General features: G+C 47.5%; 1 protein-coding gene and 1 long non-coding RNA gene across 4 annotated transcripts in view; both read left to right on the top strand.

The window, feature by feature from the left end:
• Positions 1-2,169: 2,169 nt before the first annotated feature.
• LOC142917260 (uncharacterized) lies at positions 2,170-5,994 on the top strand. The gene is made up of 2 exons (XR_012936950.1): positions 2,170-2,279; positions 3,398-5,994. It is a non-coding gene; the product is annotated as an uncharacterized LOC142917260 (long non-coding RNA).
• Positions 5,995-9,166: 3,172 nt separating this feature from the next.
• Positions 9,167-11,778, top strand: part of LOC142917259 (hydroxylysine kinase-like) — a 31,663-nt gene continuing 29,051 nt past the window's right edge. For all 3 annotated transcript variants that reach the window (XM_076061881.1, XM_076061878.1, XM_076061879.1), the window contains exon 1: positions 9,167-9,496. The gene's annotated coding sequence lies outside the window, so the exon portion shown is untranslated. The remainder of the gene's footprint in view (positions 9,497-11,778) is intronic.

Below are 11,778 nucleotides of genomic sequence, written 5' to 3'. Positions count from 1 at the left end.
AATGGTCCTTGCTGATTGACGTGTGGATGTTCGTACCTATCGGTTGAAGCAAACCCCACTGCTGTTGTTGAGACGCTGTGCACCAATAATAGTCCAACACATTGACGGCCTTCAGGCCAGGAAAGTCACAACATTTGCACACGAAGGACGCATTCACGCAAGCACCCGGTGCTCTGTTTTGAAGTTTTAAAATGAAACATCTTTGAATCGTGTTGTGTTTTGAATTAGATGATTGTTATTTCTTCATTAAAAGCTTATTTCATTTTACATCCGGAAGGCTTCATTGAAAAGGACATTTCGTGTGAATTTTCTCTCGTCGTTAAGTAGACGGCCTTGCCGGGGGTTCGGTTCGATGCGGACTTTCACCTGGTAGGGGATCGCGGGATCGAGATGAGGCGACACGGAGCGGCTGGCCGTCTGCAGATCGATTCCAACGTAATCGAGCGTCTGTCCCTGCGCCTCCGTAGTTGGTACAGGGGGTGCTGGATAATGTTTGGAATTACCCCAATTTTGACCGTGACACCAACATGCGTTGTGAATGACGCAACGTTATGTTTTACATCCGCCGTTTAGCAGACTGCGCATATTGTGGTGAATGTTACTGGGGTAGCCAGGTGTGCCTGTCCGTCGTTCGCATGTAGGGGGTGCGTGTAGGTTTACAGCGCCCCCTGCGTGAAAACGACGGAAAGGGCAGCGTTCATCACGGATAAAGTTGTGCGCTTTTATTTTAAATGTTATTCTTTTATAAGGTGATGTTGATATCGAAAACTGACACATAGCTGGCATGCCATAAATTGGAAATTAACTCTGCTTATTCGAATCAATGTATTCATATATGTTGATGAACTGTTTTCAAGCAGGTTTTGTGTCTTTAACGGCGACTACAGGGACCACGTGATTGTTTAAAAATATCTTTGATTATAACTATAATTGCCTACAATTCGTCATGTGTAGCTTATTTAGACTATAATGTATTCACTACCCAAAATGTATTTACTTGAAAACATAGAGCTGATATTTATTCTTGGTTCTTTCGGTAAAGTCACGTAGAAGGGAAACAATAAAATAACACAAATATAAAACAATTACATTCTCACGACATTCCGACTGCAACACAAGCAATCATCATCAGGTGTCACACAGGCACACACACAGAGACTCAGGCACACACAGAGATACAGACACACACAGTGTGTACACACACACAGTGTACATACATAGTGTACACACACACAGTGTAGACACTGTATACACACACAGTGTACACACAGTGTACACACACACAGTGTATACACAGTGTACACACACACACAGTGTGTACACACAGAAACAGTGTGTACACACAGTAATGTCCACGTTGTAGTTGCTGAGCTCACGCATCCAAGGGGTCTCTGTTCAAGAGATGGAGCAATGGAAAATGAATCTAAATCAACTTAAACTCTATTCCCGCTCTGTGACGTCACTACTCAGCATGACCTCATCGGTGTGAAACGCCAGGGGGAGGTGTGCCTCGCTAGTGACGTTATGTCACCAAGGTATTCACCCCACCCCCGTCCACCGCTCTCTTGAGCGTGACGTCACCTCTGCTTGGTCACTGCCGATATCTGTTCCGGTACAATCCTTATTTGGGCAAAGCTACGCCCAGTGACTGGTGGCTCATTAACATAATGTGTCCGTTAAAGCCGTCGCGAGTTTATTGCGACGGGTTCAGCGCCCACGCCCCCATCCCTCCACATATGGGCCGGCCTCATTAACATAATTTATTCAGTTACAGAGCCGCTCGGGGGAGGGAAGTGACGTTATACTACTTCCTGCTGTCGCTAGGTAACAGGAAGCTGCCGTGTGCGCGCTTGCACTGAAATCCGAGGTGAGAAATTCTCATCGTGGTGGTGGTGGTCGTGGTGGTGGTTGTTGTTGTTTACCAAGGTAGAGCCTCGCTCTCTCTCGTAGGGATGTCAGTTGAGTAGCAGCGAGCATGGGAATCGATGTCCAGGTTGGAACTTTACAGCGCGGGGCCTAGCCACGCGGGGCCTTGCCTCCTGCCCTCGCCTGATTGCGTTTACTTTAATTATCTCTCTTAAGTTTAATTTGTCTTCACCCGGCTCGCCACTTTGTAACTTTGTTTTATTGTCAATATTCACGCAGTTTTTATTTTCTTTTGTTAGCAGGCCAAGCCCGCTTGAGCTGCTATACCGCTCTTGTTATCAGAAGCGACCAAGCCCGCTTGAGCTGCTATACCGCTCTTGTTATCAGAAGCGACCTGCCCACAACAACACAAGGTGAGGCTTTGTCAACGTGTGTGAATGTTTTGACTTAAAACTTTGGTGACTGTAGGTATTAATATTCTTGGTTCTTTCGGTAAAGTCACGTAGATAGAAAATTAAATGAAAATAACAATAAAAATGAATGTAAATAAAGCAAAAAAAGTCACGTCGTTTTGATCGCAACACAAGTGCTCTTTATTTAATGTAATTGTATTATCTGTTATTGTTATCTTCTATCTATGTAACTTTACCGAAAGAAACAAGAATACGTGTGTCAATGTCTATCGGTCAAAGACGCTATACGGAGAGACGCGCAAACTCCAAATATACAGCAGGCGTCAGGGTCGGAATCGAACCCACGACTTCCTGTATACCAGGTGAGGTAGTTAACATCTCACCACGGAGAGAGACACGCAAACTCCAGTTAGCCTCAGCTATGTTCATTGATCCTCAATTAATTACTTGGTGGAGTGAGGAAGCATTCATGCCAAGCAGATGAAGGTGGCCAGGCGTGATTCTAGACACGCCACCGCCTGTTTACCCAGTGACAGTGTACAGTTTGTGTTTGCAGTAACGTCTATTAACTCTGTTGAACACGGAGGTTATAGCGTAACAATAGTTTACTTTTGTTTTCCTCTGGAACTCTTTATAAGAATGGAAACAGGAAGTTAACACAGTACGCACATGCAGCTGAAGTCGGAACTGTTCATCCCAGCATTCAAGGACATCTGAGCCTGGATTCACACCTCTAAGTTGCGATTGAACATTAATTTATGAAGTATTGTTTTCAACACCCTCTGCTATGTCAGCTGAATTTAGCTCTCATAAATATTCCTTTTGTAGCCAGACAGCTGAAATTGTTTGCTCGGAGTTTTGTGTTAACATTCATTTTGAAGATACGAGGGCTTGCAGGCATGTTTATAACCATTTGCCCTCTCATTGTGTGCCATAACAGCCCGTGTGATTAATTTGGGAAACGTTTTTATTACATAATGAATATATGAATAAGTATAGACATGTAAGTCACGTGTGACTATATGCATTCCTCTGTGCCTCGATACTGACGTGTAGATGGTGTGGATATTATTTTTTTCTGTCTGCCGCTGACGCTTCCTCTGACGCTTCCTCTGCAGAATTGGTCTGATGGAGCAAAGGCACTCAGCGCAGCTCGGTATGACAAGTCAACAATGCGACCAGTGTGCATACAGCACGGATCGTACAGGAGATTTGACACGGCACCAGAGAACTCACACAGGAGAGAAACCCTTCAAGTGCAGTGTGTGTGGGAAGGCGTTTGCACATTCATATAATCTTGTAGAACACCAGAGAACACACACAGGAGAGAAACCCTTCAAGTGCCGTGTGTGTGGGAAAGCGTTTGCACATTCATCTGCTCTTCTAGCACACCAGAGAACACACACGGGAGAGAAACCCTTCAAGTGCATTGTGTGTGGGAAGGCGTTTGCACAGTCATCTAATCTTGTAGAACACCAGAGAACACACACAGGAGAGAAACCCTTCAGGTGCAGTGTGTGTGGGAAGGCGTTTGCACAATCATCTACTCTTGTAGAACACCAGAAAACACACACGGGAGAGAAACCCTTCAGGTGCAGTGTGTGTGGGAAAGCATTTTCACGGTCACCTGCTCTTGTAATACACCAGAGAACACACGGGATAGAAACCCTTCAAGTGCAGTGTGTGTGGGAAGGCGTTTGCACAGTCATCTCCTCTTGTAATTCACCAGAGAACACACACGGGAGAGAAACCCTTCAGGTGCACTCCGTGCGGGAAGGCGTTTGCACAGCAACCACATCTTCAAGTACACCAGAGAACACAGAAGCATCAGAAGATCCACAAGGAGTGGAGTCTGAAATCAGCTTGTGAAAGTCAAAGTGCCACAATAAGCCCATCCCTCATGAAACAAGAACCGGAAGAAAATCCCAGCTTGGACACTTTTAAAGTTATCGAGGTGAAATATGAAGAGGTGATGGTGAAGAGGGAAGAAGTGATGGTGAAGAGGGAAGAGGTGATTGTGAAGAGGGAAGAAGTGAAGGTGAAATGTGAAGATGAAGATTCAACTCCAAAATGGGACCTTCACATCGATGGAGGCAACGTGAAGCAGGAGGAGAATTCTGACTGTGAGGCAGAGCGAGGCAACTCCCAGCAGTTTGTGGAAGTCGAGGTGTGGGTGGACTTCCTCCGAGACAATACAAAGTCAAATGGAGACCCGGTAGATGTGTAAGCTTGAGACGGTCGCTACAATAGATGCACCTTTGTCACAGGCCTTTAATGACAAGAATGTGAAGTTGGACACTCAGTTTCTAGGTTCATCCTGCAGAGTAAGAGTGGCAAGTCTTTGTGGACCTGTGGGTTGGGTAGATATTTAACCAGGAGCGAGAGACAATAAGCCCCCAATGATTCACTATGTTATAATAATTGAATTTACACCGTGCTTGCTTAATCGTCTCAGCAACTCGGAGTTTTGTGTCGTACCTCGTCTGAAACACTTGAAGAGCATCCCCAAGTAGCAGCTGCCCCTGTGTGGCACAAGGTGGTGGCCCTGCACCAGCCTGCATGTGGACAAGAGCCTGTCAGTAGGGGGCGATGATTGATGCGTCATCTCAGTTGTGTAGTTTGTAGGCAATCTTGATTCGAAGCTTTCGTGACAGCAGGAATCCACACTCTTGAGTTATTTCGGTAAAGTCACCACGTGGGTAGAAACATAACAGATTACGGCGTTTCGATGGCAACACAAGCAATCGTCATCAGGTGGGACAACCACAGCAAGAGAAACTGCTGAAGTAGTAGGCGCCTACTGCAGCAGTTTCTTCTTCTTGCTGCTGTGCTTGTCCCACCTAATGACGATTGCTTGTTTTGCCATCGAAACGCCGTGATCTATTATTTGTAGCGTAATGTTTTAAATTTGCTACATTTTGACCCAGACGCCAGCATGCAACGGCCTACTCGTTTTGAATAACGCAACAATAGTACGTTGTACATACACTGTTAAGCAGACGGTGCGCATTTGTAAAATAGCTTCTTGTTAATACGATGTAACGTGATGCATTCAATTTCGCTGCAGTAATTCGATGTTAATATGCCCGTCAATGGTTTAGAATGAATACTTGTCTGATTGTGCGCGTGCATGTAACATTTTGTATGAGGGTCACACATTGAATAAGTGATGTTAGGACAAAGTGTGTGTGTGTGTGTGTTTGGAAGTAACCTGTACAGAGAACTCAGGTGAGACCCGTTGTTCTTGTGATACAGGTCAAAGGGTACTTTTGTGTTTCACGAAGCATCTGGAGCAACTCATTGTCTTTGACATAGGTAGCACGCTCGGATCATTAATCAGTTACAAGGCATACCCCTTAAAAGTTACACGTATAGGAGGAGGTACATTCTCTACAACACGAATTGTAGTTTTGTCTTACGTGTTGTCGTAGATTTTGTCTAACTAGGACTAGAAATGCTCCTTGCTGATTGACGTCTGGATGTTCGTACCTATCGGTTGAAGCAAACCCCACTGCTGTTGTTGAGACGCTGTGCACCAATAATGGTCCAACACGTTGACGGCCTTCAGGCCAGGAAAGTCACAACATTTGCACATGAAGGACGCATTCACGCAAGTACCCCATGCTCCGTTTTGAAGTTTTAAAATGAAGCATCTTTGAATTGTGTTGTGTTTTGAATTGGATGATTTTACTTCTTCATTAAAAGGTTGTATCAATTTACATCTGGAAGACTTCATTGAAAAGGACATTTCGTGTGAATTTTCTCTCGTCATTAAGTAGATGGCCTTGCCGGGGGTTCGGTTCGATGCGGACTTTCACCTGTTTGGGATTGCGGGATCGAGATAAGACGACATCGAGCTGCTGGCCGTGCGAGAAGACCGCCGTCTGCAGATCGATTCCAACGTAATCGAACGTCTGTCCCTGTGCCTCCGTCGTCCATGCAGGGGGTGTGTAAGTTTGCAGCGCCCCCTGCATGAAAACAACGGAAAGTGCAGCGCTCATCACAGATAGATAAAGTTGTGCGCTTATATTTAAAATGTTATTTTATAAAGTGATGTTGAAATCGAAAAGTGTTTGGCCAGTTCATGATTGCAATCAGATTGATTCATTTATTATGAACCACATATTTGAGCTTTTGTGGTCCTGTTGAGCTAAAGTTGGAAAAAGTCCGTGACTATAACTTCGCTCAATATTGTAAACGTGTTTCTATTATTTAGTTATTTAATACAAACTACTTCAGATAATGGGTTTCAAGATGCACTTGAATGGCACGTTCGTTGTTCCGGTGTTTAATGGCTTGGACGTCATGGCAAATGGTGTATGACGTCACAGAGCAGTCCTTATAAGGGCCTCAATGCACGTTGGTGTATGACGTCACAAAGCAGTCCTTACAAGGGCCTCAATGCACGTTGGTGTATGATGTCGCAAAGCAGTCCTTATATGGGCCTCAATGCACGTTAGTGTATGACGTCACAAAGCAGTCCTTATAAGGGCCTCAATGCACGTTGGTGTAGGACGTCACAAAGCAGTCCTTACAAGGGCCTCAATGCACGTTGGTGTATGACGTCACAAAGCAGTCCTTATAAGGGCCTCAATGCACGTTGGTGTATGACGTCACAAAGCAGTCCTTATAAGGGCCTCAATGCACGTTGGTGTATGACGTCACAAAGCAGTCACGAGGCCGTCCCACAGCGCGACAAAGCTGCAAACGTCACCCACCGACGTGGGGGTTGGCCATGTTGCGCACGCACGCAGTTTTGTTGGGGTCCGTGGCTATCCCGGACTCGCTGATGATGTGCCCCAAGTAGCGAACCGATGTCTGCAAGAGATGACACTCCTGTGGTTTAAACGTAAGATTGGCCGCCCGAACGTTTAACAAACACCGATCGCGACCGCTGCAGCTGCTCCTGGAACATGCATCCGAAGACGATCACGTGGTCCAAATAAATAAGGCACGAGTCCCATTGGAGGCCTGCTAGGACCAGCTGCGTGAGTCGCTGGAACGTGACCGGAGCCGAGTGGAGTCCCATCGGGAGACAATTAAACTGGAATAGAGCCCGAGGTGTTCAGAACGCAGGATTTGGTTTAGAGCTCTCATCAAGAGGCAACTGCCAACACCCCGACGACAAGTCAAGTGTGGTAGAAAACCCACACGGCCGACAGGGCATCCAATGAATCGTCCATCCGTGGGAGCGGGTGTGCATCTGCCACGGAGACCCTGTTCAATTGGTGGAAATCCACGCGAAGCCGCAGACTCCCATCGTGTTTCTTAACGGGAACAACGAGAGCTCCCCTCGTCGACCGCAGTGGCGAACGTGGTCCTCCTCCTGACGACTGAGCCCGTGTGAATTCTGGCGTACGGAAGCGGCGTTGCCCGTGTCAATGCGGTGCTGCCATTAGGGACGTGCGCCCAAAGTGTCATATTTACCCTGACTGAAAATGTTTTGAAAATTCGCCCCGCCGCTCGCCGGATAAAATCGGAATTCTTGCAGCGCAGCGCGTCCATCCATGATTCGTCCGGCTCGCTCCTCCACTTCACCATGGCCACGAGACATCTGTGGTCGCCTTGCCGGCCTCCCCACGACACGCGGCCACTGCGTGGGCCAGAACGGTGCCCGCCTGGACGACCGCAGCACCCAGGCCGACGTTGAACACTCTGAACGGCTACGTATGCATAGTCACACCGTTAGTGTCAGTAGCATAACTCTCAACCACTTATCAGTGCCCTACCTTATTACAGACCAACTCAGACCTTACTGATCACCCCGTGGCCCTTATAAATCTCAACGTTCATCCTATACATTATACTACACTATACACTACACAGCTGTCAACCCCTTATCGGCGCTCTGCCTTATTACAGACCAATTCAGACCTTGTCGATCACCCCGTGCCCCTTATAAATCTCAACGTTCATCCTATACATTATACTACACTATACACTACACAGCTGTCAACCCCTTATCAGTGCCCTACCTTATTACAGACCAATTTCAGACCTTACTGATCACCCCGTGCCCCTTATAAATCTCAACGTGCATCCTATACATTATACTACACTATACACTACACAGCTGTCAACCCCTTATCAGTGCCCTACCTTATTACAGACCAATTCAGACCTTACTGATCACCCCGTGCCCCTTATAAATCTCAATGTTCATCCTATACATTATACTACACTATACACTACACAGCTGTCAACCCCTTATCAGTGCCCTACCTTATTACAGACCAATTCAGACCTTACTGATCACCCCGTGCCCCTTATAAATCTCAACGTTCATCCTATACATTATACTACACTATACACTACACAGCTGTCAACCCCTTATCAGTGCCCTACCTTATTACAGACCAATTCAGACCTTACTGATCACCCCGTGCCCCTTATAAATCTCAACGTTAATCCTACAAAGTCCCATCACAAGGAAGAAACACAAACAAATCGACACAGATTTTTATTGTTGTTTGCCCGTATTGAAACGGCTGTACGCCCGTACGGGCCTGAGAACTCACTTTGCCTGCGCAAAGACCACGACGGGGTAAAAGCGTGATGGGCTTCTACAGCTCCGCAATAGTCGAGTGTGAATAGTCGCCTAATAGTCGCTATTGGCTATCAGAGGTTCTCCCCAACAACCAGTCAAACAACGTGTGGGCGGTCATCTTAGGTAGGGGGGGGTGTGTGGTGGATTCTCCCTTACCAAGATGGCAACCCCCCTCCCACCACGAGTCACGTGGTGTTGATATTTTGTGGGTGTTTTTTAATTGGTCAGCTCCATTGCACGTGACATTGAACTTTATTTCATAGCCCGGAGTAAGGCCCATGGTAAATAGCATAGACTAGATAAGGCGCTGCTGCGTTTCAGATTATACCAAGCATAGCCCGGAAGAGGGGGATGAAAAGCATCAAAACTCAAGACGCGCTGAATAAATGTAGCGAATTTGTTTGATGTTTAATTATTTCATCCATAGCGACAAGAAGCAAGAGGGGCTCACTGGCGTTAGTGAAAGGTGGAGTTTGCTGTGTACCCCCCTAAATTAAAACAATTTAAGTTCGCCGGTGGCATTCACCCCTCCATCGCCCGCTGCTCGCGTTGGTTTCGCCCACGACCCTCTCCCTCCACCACCGAAGAGTCGCGTTTTGGCGGGAGAAGGCGGCTGTGTGTTCTGAGGAGACTAACAACCAGCACCACCATCACCACAACATCTATAATCGTAAGTATAACTACTACTATAATAACAACATCTACAATCATAACTATAACACTAATAATAACATCAACAACTTACAACAGCAATAATATAAACAATTACAATAGTAAAAACATGAACTGCTATAATAACTAATACTGTAATATCAACAACTACTACGACTATAATAAAACAAAAACGTGAACGAGAGCGGGCGACACAACAACGAGGGCGGTGAGTGAGAGAGTGGAGCCGACCTCTCGCCCTCACAGCCTGAGGCCCACAAAGACGCGCGGGCTCTGTCAGCCTCACGCAGCCCGTCAGGGAGACTACACGGGGAGACATTTGTGTTGTGTCTGTGTCTCTGTGTGTGTCTCTGTGTGTGTCTCTCTGTGTGTGTGTCTCTGTGTGTGTCTCTGTGTGTGTGTCTCTGTGTGTGTCTCTGTGTGTGTGTCTCTGTGTGTGGGTGTGTGTGTCTCTGTGTTGTGTCTCTGTGTGTGTGTCTGTGTGTGTGTCTCTGTGTGTGTGTCTCTGTGTGTGTGTCTGTGTGTCTCTGTGTGTGTCTCTGTGTGTGTCTCTGTGTGTGTCTCTGTGTGTGTGTGTCTCTGTGTGTGTGTCTGTGTGTGTGTGTCTCTGTGTGTGTGTCTCTGTGTGTGTCTCTCTGTGTGTCTCTGTAAGCCTCACGCAGCCCGTCAGGGAGACTACACGGGGAGACATTTGTGTTGTGTCTGTCTGTGTGTGTTGTGTCTGTGTGTGTGTCTGTGTGTATCTGTGTGAGTCTCTGTGTGTGTGTGTCTCTGTGTGTGTGTGTCTCTGTGTGTGTGTCTCTGTGTGTGTGTCTCTGTGTGTGTCTCTGTGTGTGTGTCTCTGTGTGTGTAAGCCTCACGCAGCCCGTCAGGGAGACTACACGGGGAGACATTTGTGTTGTGTCTGTCTGTGTGTGTCTCTGTGTGTGTGTCTCTGTGTGTGTGTGTCTCTGTGTGTGTGTCTCTGTGTCTGTGTGTGTATCTGTGTGAGTCTCTGTGTGTGTCTCTGTGTGTGTGTCTGTGTGTGTGTGTTGTGTCTGTGTGTGTGTCTCTGTGTGTGTGTCTGTGTGTGTGTGTCTGTAAGCCTCGCGCAGCCCGTCAGGGAGACTACACGGGGAGACATTTGTGTTATGTCTGTCTCTCTGTGCGTGTCTCAGTGTGTGTGTGTCTGTGTGTGTTGTGTGTCTCTGTGTGTGTGTCTCTGTGTGTGTTGTGTCTGTTGTGTCTGTGACTTTAATGCCCGAGTTGGTCATGATACTGGCACCTGGTCTGGAGTGAGTGGAGGGCATGGGCCAGATCAGCTCAATAGCAACGGTAGGAGGCTGCTAGATTTTTGTGCAGCCCATGGGCTTGTAATTACCAACACGCTGTTCCGGCATCGGCGCATCCACACAACATCATGGATGCATGCCGGGTCCAAGCAAGAACAGCTGCTGGACTACATAGTGACGGACGAGCGGATGCGAGCCCATGTCCTTGACACCAGGACCTACCGTGGAGCTGATCTGCCCTCTGACCATCGACTAGTCATCTGTAAGATGCGCCTGCCATTCTACCACTCCGGAGGTGGGTGTACACCCAGGACCCAATTCCGACCTAAAGTGGCCTGGTCTCAGTTATCTGATGAAAGTTGCAAGCGAGAATTTCATCATCGCTTGCGGCTGGGATTGGCATCGTTCCCGACTCCTCCTGATATCGAGGGTAAATGGGCGAGGTTTAGGACTGTGACTCATGCAGCTGCAATGGCTGCTTTGGGTACGCGGTCCAGACCTCCCCAGAGATCCTGGCTGACAGAGGAGGTGTTCAGGATGGTTGAGAAAAAGCGACAGGCCCACTGTCATCGGCTACAGAATCCCACGTCAGAGAATGAGGCTTACCGCAGCCTTCGCTCGGAGGTTCGGAGAGCCGTGAGGCGCTGCAAGGATGGGTGGTGGTCGCGGGTTGCTGAGGAGATGGAGTCTGCCTCAGTGGCCCGTGATCACAAATCTCTATTTAACTCCATCAAAAAAGTAACCTGCAGCACCACACCTATTACCATCATTAGGGGAAAAAACGGTGATCCAATCTCCGACCCCCAGGAACAGGTTTGCAGATTTGCTGAGCATTTCTGTGAGGTCCTGGGGGAGGGAAAATACCTCAGCCAGGAAAACATCGTGGCACAAAGTGAGGATGACCCTGCTAAGGCTGCGGTGCCTCAAATATTGGAAGAAGTCACCCCCTGTGAGTGGCTGGCTGAGGTGCCATCTGTTGAGGAAGTACTGAGGGCGATCCGGAGTCTGA

The sequence above is a fragment of the Petromyzon marinus genome, unplaced genomic scaffold (assembly GCF_048934315.1).
Source record: "Petromyzon marinus isolate PM22_M1 ecotype Great Lakes invasive population unplaced genomic scaffold, UKy_Petmar_22M1.pri1.0 PM_G_Scaffold_44, whole genome shotgun sequence".
Lineage (NCBI taxonomy): Eukaryota > Metazoa > Chordata > Hyperoartia > Petromyzontiformes > Petromyzontidae > Petromyzon > Petromyzon marinus.
The sequence above is the reverse complement of the archived record's forward strand: the minus strand, read 5'-3'. Positions and strand labels throughout refer to the sequence as shown.